This window comes from Myxine glutinosa, chromosome 7 (assembly GCF_964187855.1).
Source record: "Myxine glutinosa chromosome 7, kmMyxGlut1.1, whole genome shotgun sequence".
Lineage (NCBI taxonomy): Eukaryota > Metazoa > Chordata > Myxini > Myxiniformes > Myxinidae > Myxine > Myxine glutinosa.
In genome coordinates, this window is record NC_136267.1 from 86,326,663 (window position 1) to 86,339,254 (window position 12,592).

The following is a 12,592-nucleotide window of genomic DNA, read 5'->3' on the forward strand; positions in this document are numbered from 1 at the left end:
TTGACTCATCTGTCCAGAGCACATTGTTCCAGAAGTGCTGGTCTTTGCCTCGGTGTTCATTGGCAAACTTTAGTCTTGCCCTGATGTTCTTTCTGGACAGCAAAGGTTTCCTCCTGGCACACCTCCCATGGAGATCAAATTTGTGCAGCCTCTTTCTAATGGTAGACTCATGCACTTTGACATCAACAGTGGCAAGAGCTACCTGTAGGTCCCGTGATGACATTCTGGGGTTCTTAGAGACTTCTTTCAGCATCTTGCGGTCTGCTCTCGGGCTGAACTTGTGGGGGCGGCCTGGCCTGAACAAGTTGGCAGTTGTTTGGAATCTTCTCCACTTGTAGATGATCTTCCGGACAGTCGAATGATTGATTTCAAATTGTTTGGAGATCTTTTTAAATCCCTTCCCAGACTCGAAGACATCTATAACCTTCTTTCTGAAGGCCTCAGAGAGCTCTTTTGATCTAGGCATGGTGACGCCGCACACTTCAACAACAAGCAGCAAACCAAAATAAATGTCTGAGGTTCAAATAAGACAGGTTCCTCCAAGATCCTCTCTAACGATGTTCTAATCATTTGCACCTGAGCTGGTGCACCTGATTCTAATTTTAGGTATTTGAAGTAGTGATAAATGTAGGGGTATACTTTCTTTTTCCACATGCGAAATTTGCATTCATGTTTATTTAAATTATACAATGGACTACAAAATGTAAATGTTTCATGATATTTGTTATGTTATATAAACTTTATCTGTCAATATTGTTGAAATGAAGATCAAATAGTTGTATGTTGAAATATGTTGAAAAAGTCAAAACTTTACATGGGGTGTACTTACTTTTTCACGTGACTGTAGATGGTATTGGGAGAGAGAGGTGTACAATAATCGATTGATCAATTGCGTAATTAAAATCAATAAATGATCATCATAAAACAATTTCTGAATCAATTGGCTAATAGCATACCTTAATTGATCGATAATAATTAAGTAATTAATCAAGTAATTGATTAATCAAGAAACAAAAACTAAGGTTTTTGCCAAAGCACGTGTGCACTATTGTGCCCACATTTCAGCTTCCTAGCTCAAAGGATGACAGATATCGCCTCGCCAAACAAAACAAAAAAACAACAAAAAAAAAACAAGAAGACGTCATGCAGAGCACGATACTTGCAAAATCCAACCCCATCCCAAAAAAGGTTGCCATTAATCCAGCAAATTGTCCATTTCATCAAGATTAAAATTGACGATCTTGATGGAAGCTTGGGTCAATAGGATTAAAAGTGACGATTTTTCAGATGAAAATAGATGCTTTTAGAAGTTTGACCTTGAATTGACCTTTTGACCTCAAAAATAGTTGGTTTTCCAATTCAGTGAGGCACTATGCAAATGCTGTTTAATTTCCAAGTCAATCGGATGCAAATTTATGATTTTTCTGATGATAATTGATTTTAGAACTTTGACCTTGAGTTTTCATTTGACCTTTTGACCTCAAAAATAGTTGGTTTCCCTATTTAGTGACTCAATGTGCAAATGCTGTTCAATTTTCAAGTCAATTGGATGAAAAATGGCAATTTTAGTAATTTGACCTCCAGGTGACCTTTGACCTCAAAATCAATAAGCTTCTCAATTTTGACGACCTCTACAGCTTGGTAAAGTTTCATGACGATTGGTTTAGAATTGTGACCTGTAGGCGAGTGACAAACAAACAGACAGACAAACAGACAAATGAAAAATCACTCATAGAGCGACACTTGGCAAAACAGAACAAAGTAGAATGGCACTCAGTGGAGCATCCTTTTGACCTCAAAAATAATTAGTGGTTGAATTGAGTGACCTGATATGCAAATAGTCTTCAAAGTTTAAGTTAATCAGATGAAAATTGACAATTTTAGAAATTCAGCCTATGTTGACCTTTTGGCCTAAGTTTACCTTAAAATAGGTGGTGGTTGGTTTCAGTAAGCTGATATGCAAATCCTATTCAGTTTTCAAGTCAATCGGATGAAAATTTAGATTTTAGAAATTCGAAATTGTTGACCTTTAGCCTATGTTGACCTTTTGGCCTATGCTGATCTAAAAAAATAGTTGGTGGTTGAATTCAGTAAGCTGATATGCAAATCCTATTCAAATTTCAAGTCAATCAGATGAAAATTTGAAAAAGGTGGTTGACCTTTTGACCTCAATATATATCTATATATATATCTATATATATATATATATATATATGTATATATATATATCTATATATATATATATCTATATATATATATATCTATATATATATATATATAGGATTTTGTCAGACCACAAACTCCACCATTTGGTGAAGTTTCGTGAAGATCGGTTTAAAATTGTGACCTGTACACAAGTATAAGTGAGCGGACAGCCAAACATACACAAACAAACCGGAGTGATCAGCATACTTGTCAAAAAGATTTTTTTTTTTTTCCAAGTAACAAACAGACAGAATAACAAACGCAACCGACCAATATACTCTTCTTCGATTTTACCGAAACAACCGAAATCTTCAATTTTGCAAGTAACAAACAAGAAAACAAACAGGAAAGAAAACAAGAAACCGGAGTGAAAACCGAGTACTCCCTTTCAGCACGCATCATTGCCGGGCCCCCTTCGGTGCCCGGCGATGACGCCATGCAGCACCTGGAGATGGAATAGGAAAGGAGCAGTGTACAATTATCCAATCATAAACATTCATCTTACACATTCAATTTCAACAAGTGAGTGTCTCCTGTGTACATACACTACCGGTCAAAAGTTTTAGAACACCTCAATTTTTTCAGTTTTTATTGAAATTTACGCAGTTTAATGTCCAGTGAATAACCTGAAATGGTGCAATGGTAAGCAGTATACTGCTCGAGGTAAAAAAAAAAGTTTCGGTTAGCAAAAACGGGAAAATAATGTAAATTGCAGTTATATTGTAAAAAAAGGCCTTCTTCAGGGAACAAGTAATGGGTTAACAACTTACAGCTTTTCTGCAGCAATGTAGGTAAATTAAGCCTTGAAAGTTGATGCAAACAACTCCTACAGGCATCCCAACCTCTGCTGATTACTTGATTACAAACCCCCTGTCTTTATAAAAGCAGTATTGGAACAGACTGTTATTGCACCCTCTGAAGCATTATTTGGACAATATTGCACTGCAGGAAGTAGTATATTGTAAACTGGAGGAAACTGACAGGAAGAGGTCTGGCAGACCCAAAGCCACAACAGAATCAGAAGACAAGTTTCTGAGAGCAACAGCTTGCATGATAGGCGGCTCACAGGAAAACAGCTTCAAGCACAGCTTAACACTGGTCGAAGTAAGCAAGTCTCAGTTTCAACTGTGAAGTTTAGACTTCGAGCTGCAGGTTTGATAGGTCGAGTGGCAGTAAGAAAGCCATTGCTAAGAAGGCAAAATAAGAAAAAGAGGCTTGCCTGGGCCATGAAGCACCACAAGTGGACTACTGAAGACTGGAAGAAGGTCTTATGGACCAATGAATCAAAATTTGACATTTTTGGTTCATCACGCAGGGTTTTTGTACGCCGCCGAGTTGGCGAAAGGATGGTTCCTCAGTGTGTGACACCAACTGTCAAACATGGAGGAGGAAGCGTGATGGTCTGGGGCTCTTTTACTGGATCCAGAGTCGGCGACTTGCACAGAGTGACTGGTACCCTGAACCAAAAGGGTGACTACAGCATTTTGCAGCACCCTGCAATACCCTCTGGTATACGCCTGTTGGTCAGGGGGTTCATCCTACAGCAAGACAATGACCCTAAACACACCTCCAGGCTATGTTAAAAAACTACCTTCGAGGAAAAGAACAAGCCGGTAGGCTTCAAATCATGGAATGGCCAGCAGAGTCTCCAGACCTAAACCCCATCGAGCTGGTTTTTTTTTTTTTTTTTTTTTTTTTTTTGTATACAAGATCGAGGCTCGTGAAAGAGCGAACATTAATCACACAGAAAGATAAACAGACACATAAAACAAATAACATCGGGAGCGGTAGACAAGATGGGGAGAGAGGGGGAAGGACACAAACACAACATTTGAGAGCAGGGACCGAGAGACATGGAGACATCGAGAGATCTGTGGGAGGGAGAGGGCTTTGGGGGTAAGGGATGTGAAGGGGGGGGGGGGGTTGGGAGAGGTATAAGCATATGGACACTGCCAGGATTTCCAGGAAAGAAGTTGGAATTTCAAACAAGGTGGATCTGGGGTGAATTAGTGGGGGTAGAAAAGATCAAGGTTATGGATGGGGGAAGATAAGAGATGGTGGTGAACAGCTGTTTTAAAGACCTGGAGGGAGGAGAGGGATTGAAGGGAGTGTGGGAGTTTGTTCCACAGGCGGGAGAAAAGAGGAATGAAAGAGTGAAGGTGAGCAGAGAGCCGAGATTTCGGCAGTTTAACCATCAGAGGGTTGCTGGCAGATCTTGTGCGACATGTAGGAATATTTGGGGGACAGAGCACAGAGAGAGCTGGGGGAGCAAGGCCGGAGAGGAGTCGGTAGAAGACAGAAAGACCACCTACCTGCCTGCGGTGAGTGAGTGAAAGGCCCTCAGAGATAGCTTCATCGCGGGAGATTCCAATGATTTTGAAAGCTTTGGATTCAACAGCGTGAAGCCGAGCCAGGTGTGAGGCAGGAGCACCAGCCCATAGGGGAGAACAGTATTCCATTGAGCTGCGGATGAAAGCCTTGTATGTGGTGAGGAGCTCAGGTGTGCCGAGGAAGGACTTCGCACGACGGAGGATGCCCAGTCGGCGACTGGCTTTGGAGGCCAGCTTGGAAATGTGGTTTTCCCAAGAAAGATCATGGCAGATAGTGAGACCCAAAAGCTTGAGCGACAGAACTTCTTGGAGAGGATTGTTGAGAAAGTAGATGGGAGGGTTGTCCAGTCGATCTTTTCGGAGAGACATAGTAAGAGAGTGAGATTTGTCAGGATCGAAAGACATGTTCCACTTGTTTGACCAGTCTGTGATTTTGTCCAGGTCTTCAGAGAGTGAGGAGGCTGCAGACTGCCGATCTGAGGGAAGAGGAATTGGAGCGGCAGAGAGTGGAGTCATCAGCAAAGAGATAGAGAGGATTTTCCAGAGAGTCGGAGAGATCATTGATAAAGACCAGAAAAAGCACAGGGCCCAGCACACTTCCTTGGGGAACTCCAGCCTGAACAGGAAGGGGAGATGAGAGAAATCCATTCAGGGCCACACGTTGACTACGACCAGAGAGGAAGACCACAAGCCATGCATGGAGATTTCCATGGATACCATAGGAGGAGAGTTTGGTGCGCAGAGCTGGGTGCCAGACCGTATCAAAGGCCCGTGATATGTCAAGGGAGACAGCTCTGATTTCCTGTTTGGCATTGAGGACCTCCATCCATTGTTGAGACAGCAGAAGCAGCATGTCCAGAGTAGAGTGACCTGGTCTGAAACCAAATTGATGATCAGAGATCAAGCCATTGGAGAAGAGGAAAGATTTCATATCCGAAGCAATGATGGATTCCATGACTTTGCTGATAATTGGGAGCAGGCTGATTGGTCTGTAGTTGCAAGGATCTGTTTTTGCACCTTTTTTGTGTAAAGCGGTAATGTTAGCTGATTTCCAGGATGCTGGCAGATGACCTTGAGCAAAAGATAGGGTGAAAAGAACAGAGAGAGGGTGAGATAGAGCGGCAGAGCAGGATTTTAGGACCCGTGGGCTGATGCCGTCTGGTCCAGTTGCAGAATCAGAGTCGAGGTTTGACAAAAACTCCTCCACCTTGTCAGGAGAGAAGGACACAGAGTCCAGGAGCAGTTGGGTTCGACTGGGAAAGGTGGGAACAGAGAGAGATGGGTTTGGGACTAAGGATTTTGAGGCGAACACAGAGTTGAGGCATTCGGCTTTGTCACGTGCGATGTCAACTGTGTGGCCATTTGAGGTAAGGGAGGGGATGGAGGGGGAACAAACACCAGAAACGGATTTGACCAGACGCCACCAGGATTTGGAGGAAGGAGACAGGTTTGAGAGTTCATTCTTGAGTGAGGAGAGATAGTGCTTCCTGGCACTCCTGAGGGTAGACACACACTTGTTCCGAGCTTGGTGGAAGGAACTGAGATTGCCTTCAGTTGGATTAGCCTTCCAAGAGGCAAAGGCAAGTTGTTTCAGGGCAACTGCCTCACCACAAGATTCAGTGTACCATGGACGGGAGGAAGGGTAAGACAATTGAAGGTGAGATGGGATAAATCTGTGCATGAGAGAGATCAGTTTGCTTTGGAAGAATTCCCAGGAAGAATTGATGTCAGAGGCAGTGGAGATGGGAGACCAATCCAGACGATTGATGGCTGCTTGAAGACCGTCCCAGTCGGCCTGAGTGAAATGCCAGACTCGTCGACGCTGAGGAGGCTCTCTGAGAATGGCCAGAGAGATGTCCACTTTGACAAGCACATGATCAGAAGAACCGATTGGAGCAGAAGAAGAGCAGCAGACATTAGCAGGGAAGTTTGTCATAACCAAGTCTAGAAGAGAAGATACTCCATTGGCTGAGATCCGGGTCGGGAAATTGACAGATTGTGTCAATCCCAGTGAGTCACAGAAGTCCTTTGCTGAGGTGCCATGACTGGTGAGAGAGGAACCCACACCCAACCAGGTGGCATGATGACAGTTGAAGTCACCACATATGAGGAAGAGAGAGTTGGGATGAGTGGATAGAAGTTGGTCCATGTTGTCAGACAGTGAAATGTAGATGGAGTCATCACTGTTTGGGGGACGGTACAGAACACATATGAACAAAAGGTGGGAGCGGAGAGGAAGCCGTAACCAGAGGTACTCCTGCGGGTGAGGAGGAAAGAGGGCAGTGCAAGGAGAGTGAGGAAGAGAGTTTTTGACAAAGATAGCCACCCCACCACCAGGCCGAGGCTCAGGTCTATCATACCAGAGGAGGGAGTAACCAGGAAGAGATATTAAGGAATCAGAGACATCTTGAAGGAGGAAAGTCTCTGTTAAGCAGATCAAGTCTGGATTGTCAGAAGCAACCTGTATGGAGAGATCAGTCAGGTTTGAGCGAAGGCCCCGGATGTTTGAGGTCCATACCGTTAATGAAGAGAGAGGGGGAGCATCGGGTAAAGGACAGGGGAGGGGAGGAGTAGGGTAAGATGAAGGATGAGAGGGGGAGGTAGGGAGAGCAGTTGATAGTGTGTCAGATGTTGCAGAAGAGTTCCAAGAAAGGGAAGGATGAGGAGGATGAAAGGTTTGATGGTGAAGGGATGAGGCACAGTGAGGGGTTGTTTGAGGGGGGGCAGAGGAAAGTAGAAGGTTTGGGGGGGTGGAGGTATGAGATAGAAGGGAGATGAAGTGGGGAGGAGGCAGCTTGGAGGAGGAGGGGGGAGGAGGGAGAATTGTAGAGGAATGGTATGGGGGGAGAATTGAATGGGAGGGATTGGGGGGGAGTTTTGAAGGGGAGGAGTGAGGGGGGAGTTTAGGAGGGGAGGGGCAAGGGGGGAGTTTTGGAGGGAAGGGGCAAGGGGGGAGTTTAGAAGTGGAGGGGCAAGGGGGGAGTTTTGGAGTGTAGGGGCAAGGGGGGGGATTTGGAGGGGAGGGGCAAGGGGGGAGTTTAGGAGGGGAAGGGCAAGGGGGGAGATCAGGAGTGGAGGGGCAAGGGGGGGGATTAGGAGGGGAGGGGCAAAGGGGGAGTTTAGGAGGGGAAGGGCAAGGGGGGAGTTCAGGAGTGGAGGGGCAAGGGGGGAGTTTAAGAGTGGAGGGGCAAGGGGGTAGTTTAGGAGTGTAGGTGCAAGGGGGGGGGGGATTTGGATGGGAGGGGCAAGAGGGGAGTTTAGAAAGTGGATGATTAATGAAAGACGAACATTGATAACAAATTGGGTTTGTTGTGATTTTCAAGTTAGCAATCCGATTCAGAATGATGGAGGAGGGATGGAATGAATGTGAATTTAGACCATGTAGTGAGGGAGACGTATAAGATATTGAATTTCTTTTTTTTGAAGTGGAATGAGTTGGAGAGGAAATTGAGAAAAGCCTTTTAAATAGGAAGAAAAACAGCGTGTTGTAATATACCACTGAATAAAACACAGAAGGGGAAAGGTTAAACATATTTAAATAATATTTAAACAGAACTGTGAACAATCTTATATGCACAAAAATACCAACGGGGGGAGAGCCGAGAGGGACCACCACGAGTCACGTGAACAGGGCAAACGGTGGATGGCAAGGAGATAATGGGGGCGGGGCGAACAGCACACCTGGACAGAAAATACAGGATGAGACAACAGTACACGTGGAGAAAATAAAATAAATGTTTTTGTTTTTTTTTGGGGGGGGGGGGGGGATTTAGAACGTTAGACAGAGTATTCTGTTCGGGGTAGAAGGGAAAAAACAAAGAGCCAAGCAAAACACGCTTAAGTTGACAAAACACCGACGGGGGTACAACTACAAGGCCACACACGAGGAGCAGAACACGATTAATTAATTACGAGTTACAGGAAATTCAAACCAAAACTAACTATTATCAAACAATATCGCATGGACGATAAAATAACGAGTTGAAATTTGACAATCTATCTGGGGAAATGGGGAAGCATGGTTTGGGATGAACAGTTTGGGATGAACAGTTTGGGAAGTTTGGGAAGCATGGTTAAAAGTAGCATGGTTTGGGATGAACTGGACAGAAGGGTGAAAGCAAAGCAACCTGCAAGTGCAGCACATTTGTGGGAACTTCTGCAACAGTGTTGGGAAGAACTTCCCGAACAATATTTGATTTCCATTGTAGAAAGAATGCCACGAGTGTGTTCGGCGGTTATATCTGCAAAAGGTGGCTTCTTTGCTGAGTGAAATGAATGAATGAATGATCGTTTTAAGGCCATTTTCCCCGCTAGAGCGGGGGTTAGCCTTGCAGGCCCCATGAGCTCATGGTTCCCTGTTTGAGGCAATGTTTTTATGGCCGGATGCCCTTCCTGATGCTATATCAGTAATTTTTTTTACATAATTCATCAGTAATTATAATACATCAGTAATTTAAATACATCATCAGTAAATTAAATACATCAGTAATTATAATACATCAGTAATTTAAATACATCATCAGTAAATTAAATACATCAGTAATTATAATACATCAGTAATTTAAATACATCATCAGTAAATTAAATACATCAGTAATTATAATACATCAGTAATTTAATAAGTTACATCGGTAATTTTAAATTAAATTTTGTTCAACAAAATGATTCTATGATTTCTTTTTATCTCCAATTGTTTACTTGTTCTATGCTTAATTTCAGAGTACATCGAGACATTAAACTGCGTAAATTTCAATAAAAACTGGAAAAATTGAGGTGTTCTAAAACTTTTGACCGGTAGTGTACAGACAAGGCAGCAGGTTAATGGACTGACCATGTTGAGCATTTCGACATGCAAACATGCAAACAATGAATGATGGTGTACATGCAAACAATGATTAGTTAGACAAGAGGAGATTGTCAGTAGGCATGTGGGATCAAAGTTTATGAGAATAAGGAAAGTAATTGAAGCTACAAGATCTTTCGAATATCTTGCAAAGGATGAGCAAGAAGTGTCAATGTAGAAATCACAAAAACAAACATTGGGAGAATAACAATACTTTTAAAAAATTACTTTCCAGGAATGATAATACGATGGTCCCAGTAACAACCTCAGTGCTAGGAAAACTTCACAAAAGCTGCTTTAAATAATACAATTGTTCCAGCAACAATTATTATCGCTGTGTGAGCAAAACTTTAGAAGCTAATTTACGTTCAATAATAGGGGTGGAGGTGGAAGGAGGGATCTTTAGCCAGACGGTGTTAAAAGTAGCATGGATCTTGTGATCGCATAGGCTACATTTACTGTTGTAACAGGAGATTTGTCAGAGCAAGTCGCCTTGTTATACATGCACTGAGGAGGCAGTGTGTGTCCATCATAAGCAGATAGGGTAATATTACCATATAAAACCTCCTGTTTTTAGGAGAGGCCAGGTGGTGGACATAGGAAAACAAAGGCACACAAAGAAAGCACGTCGTGTGCTTCAAAGGAAACAGCATGGACTGTTTGGCCAGCCTGGATGATGCGGTTCGAGAGCACAGACGTTGAGTGGGATGCTTGTGAGATATTGTTTGCAAATATTCGGTCAGATATATTTTCAAGTCAGTGTGGTCTTAATGAGTGAGATGACAGGCAAACTTGTCATGTAGATGACCTCATTGGGCATTGCGGAAGTGCACAGACACACCAGGAATCACATTCGTTGGAAATTAGAGGAGAAATTCAAAGACAGTTTGAGAATTTTCTCAAATGAACATGGTAAACTTCTTGCGGTTTCTGACAACTTATCGTTGATGGAATTGGCTTTGGAGCATATTAAATCAAGCGAGAGTTGCAGTTCGACAAAGAAGGTTATACTGATCGTACACATTGTACAAAAGGCAACCCTCTACATAAGCGAGGACATTAAGGTTTCACAATCACAATCAGACAATGGCTGGCCATCACATCCAGATGAGTTGGATAAGGACTTATTGCTGCCCGACCATCCTTCCTTACAGCATTCCTGCAGACCCTTCTATCAAATGATGCAGAAAAGCCAGTGTTGTCCAGAGTACAATGACTTATCCTCTCTCTTGGCCAGGATTGTGTATACTGTACTAGCAGAGTACCCGCCATACGGACGACCTTGTTCCAAACATCAACACGTTCTTCTGACACATACTTTTCTTTGGGTGGTGTAAAGGCAACTGACAGCTGCCTCAATTGCTCCTGAAAATAAAATAAACAAGGAGAAAGACAAATGTCATACTATAGCCATGAAAATAAAATGTCATAGTTTAATTAATTTGGCTGGACAGAGTTAAAACCACAAGTCGGCCATCCTTGGTTGGATTACAAAACAAAATCTTCTGCATATGTATACTCTCATGTATTATTTTTCTACCTACCAAGTTTCTACTACAAACTTTCTACCAAATTTGAACAAAATCGGTCCACTCATATCCAAGTCACTCATATCCAAGTCACTCATATCCAAGTCACTCATATCCAAGTCCACTCATATCTCATGCTTGTGGACACGTTTAAGTAACAAAATGCCATCAGTCGGCCATCTTGGATCTGATCTCGAAATAACATGATGTGCATATGTAAGCCATCATTCATTTATCTGTCCGCCAAGTTTGAAAAACATCGGTAAATGCTTTTCCGAGAAATGGTTGAGGACGTGTTCAATATCGGCTTTTTTACATTTAAAATGGCTGCCAGTTGGCCATCTTTGATCACATCCCAAAACAAAATGAGGTGCATATGCACACCATTAATCATGTATTGTCTTTGTGTCAAGTATGAACAAAATCGGTCTATACATGTCAGAGATATGGTTGCGGATGAAGGTACGCATGGATGAGACTTCCATACGCCCCCGTTTCAGACCAAGTCCAACGAGGGCTAATAACCAGGGTTGCGTGCATGAAGCAAAAACATGCCTACTGGTTATAATACAAAACACCTCACTGCCCTGGAAAACGTGGGGACAGGAATACTGTACTGTAAACTGTGGGACTTGTAATACCCTCTCCCATGTGGAGGCAGCACTACACGATACATCCCTCCTCCCTTTCTGCCCCTCCCCCAGCCTCCCCCCCCCCCCCCCAAGACCACTGGCAAAGATAAAAACACCCCTATACACTAATTGGGGTCATGCTTTGTACATGGGAATTGGCTTTGGAGCATATGCTGATTGTTGATCCAATGTAGCAAGTCTGGATGCAAGTTCAGTCCGTGACTGGAGCCTTCAACATAAATAAAAAAAAATTTAAAAAAAGGTCAGTCCAGAACTGTAGGAGTAGCGCGGCAAACACCCCGGTCTGTGAATTATAGCAAGGATGCCATTGATGGAGGAAGTAATAAAACTGCTAAGCACATTGCACTAAATGGGCGGTTAGCACACTCGCTGGAAATGTAGAGATAATAGGAATACTAAACGACCTGTGCAATGGAATTTTGTACCCCCAGATGGAAGAGATTGAGACTAAATTATGGCTCACAAAGCTTGAAGAGTTACATGGCCAAGGCTACCTGCTTCCAAACAACATTCACCTGGGTGTCACTACAGTTCCAGCAATTGCTAATATTGACCAGGTTGAAGAAACGTTGAGTGGCGGAGGCACTTCTCATCGTGTTAATTACATTGCAGTCCAACCCAAGGTGTCCACAGCTCGGAAATTACAGATCACATCGTCTCCACCTAAGCCTAAACAGAAGAAGTGAAGTATCACACTGACACACCTTCTATTGCAGCCCTACAATGTTGGTGATCATGTCAGACCACCCGCAATCAAAGCCTTGCCAGTTGCTTGTCATGACCCTATCCAAAGAGCACATTTGAACAAGTTGATATGGTCACTAGTCGGCCAGGTACAGACTAACGAGCAATGCATTATTGGCTGGACTGGCTTCAGCATCTATTTTGGAAGCGCATTCCAATCTCCCAAAAACATGCTTCTGGATTTAAAACTGCCAAAGAAAGATCGCCTTCCCCTCCTTTTGGGGGAAATGCTAAAGATCGCCTCATCCTCCGGTTGGGGGAATGCTAAAGACAGCTTCATCCTACTTT

At 43.2% G+C, this 12,592-nt stretch overlaps 1 protein-coding gene across 7 annotated transcripts in view; it reads right to left on the reverse strand.

The window, feature by feature from the left end:
* LOC137413004 (histone deacetylase 4) overlaps positions 1 to 12,592 on the reverse strand; it is a 233,663-nt gene that overhangs the window by 108,938 nt on the left and 112,133 nt on the right. The gene's annotated exons all lie outside the window — the stretch shown is intronic.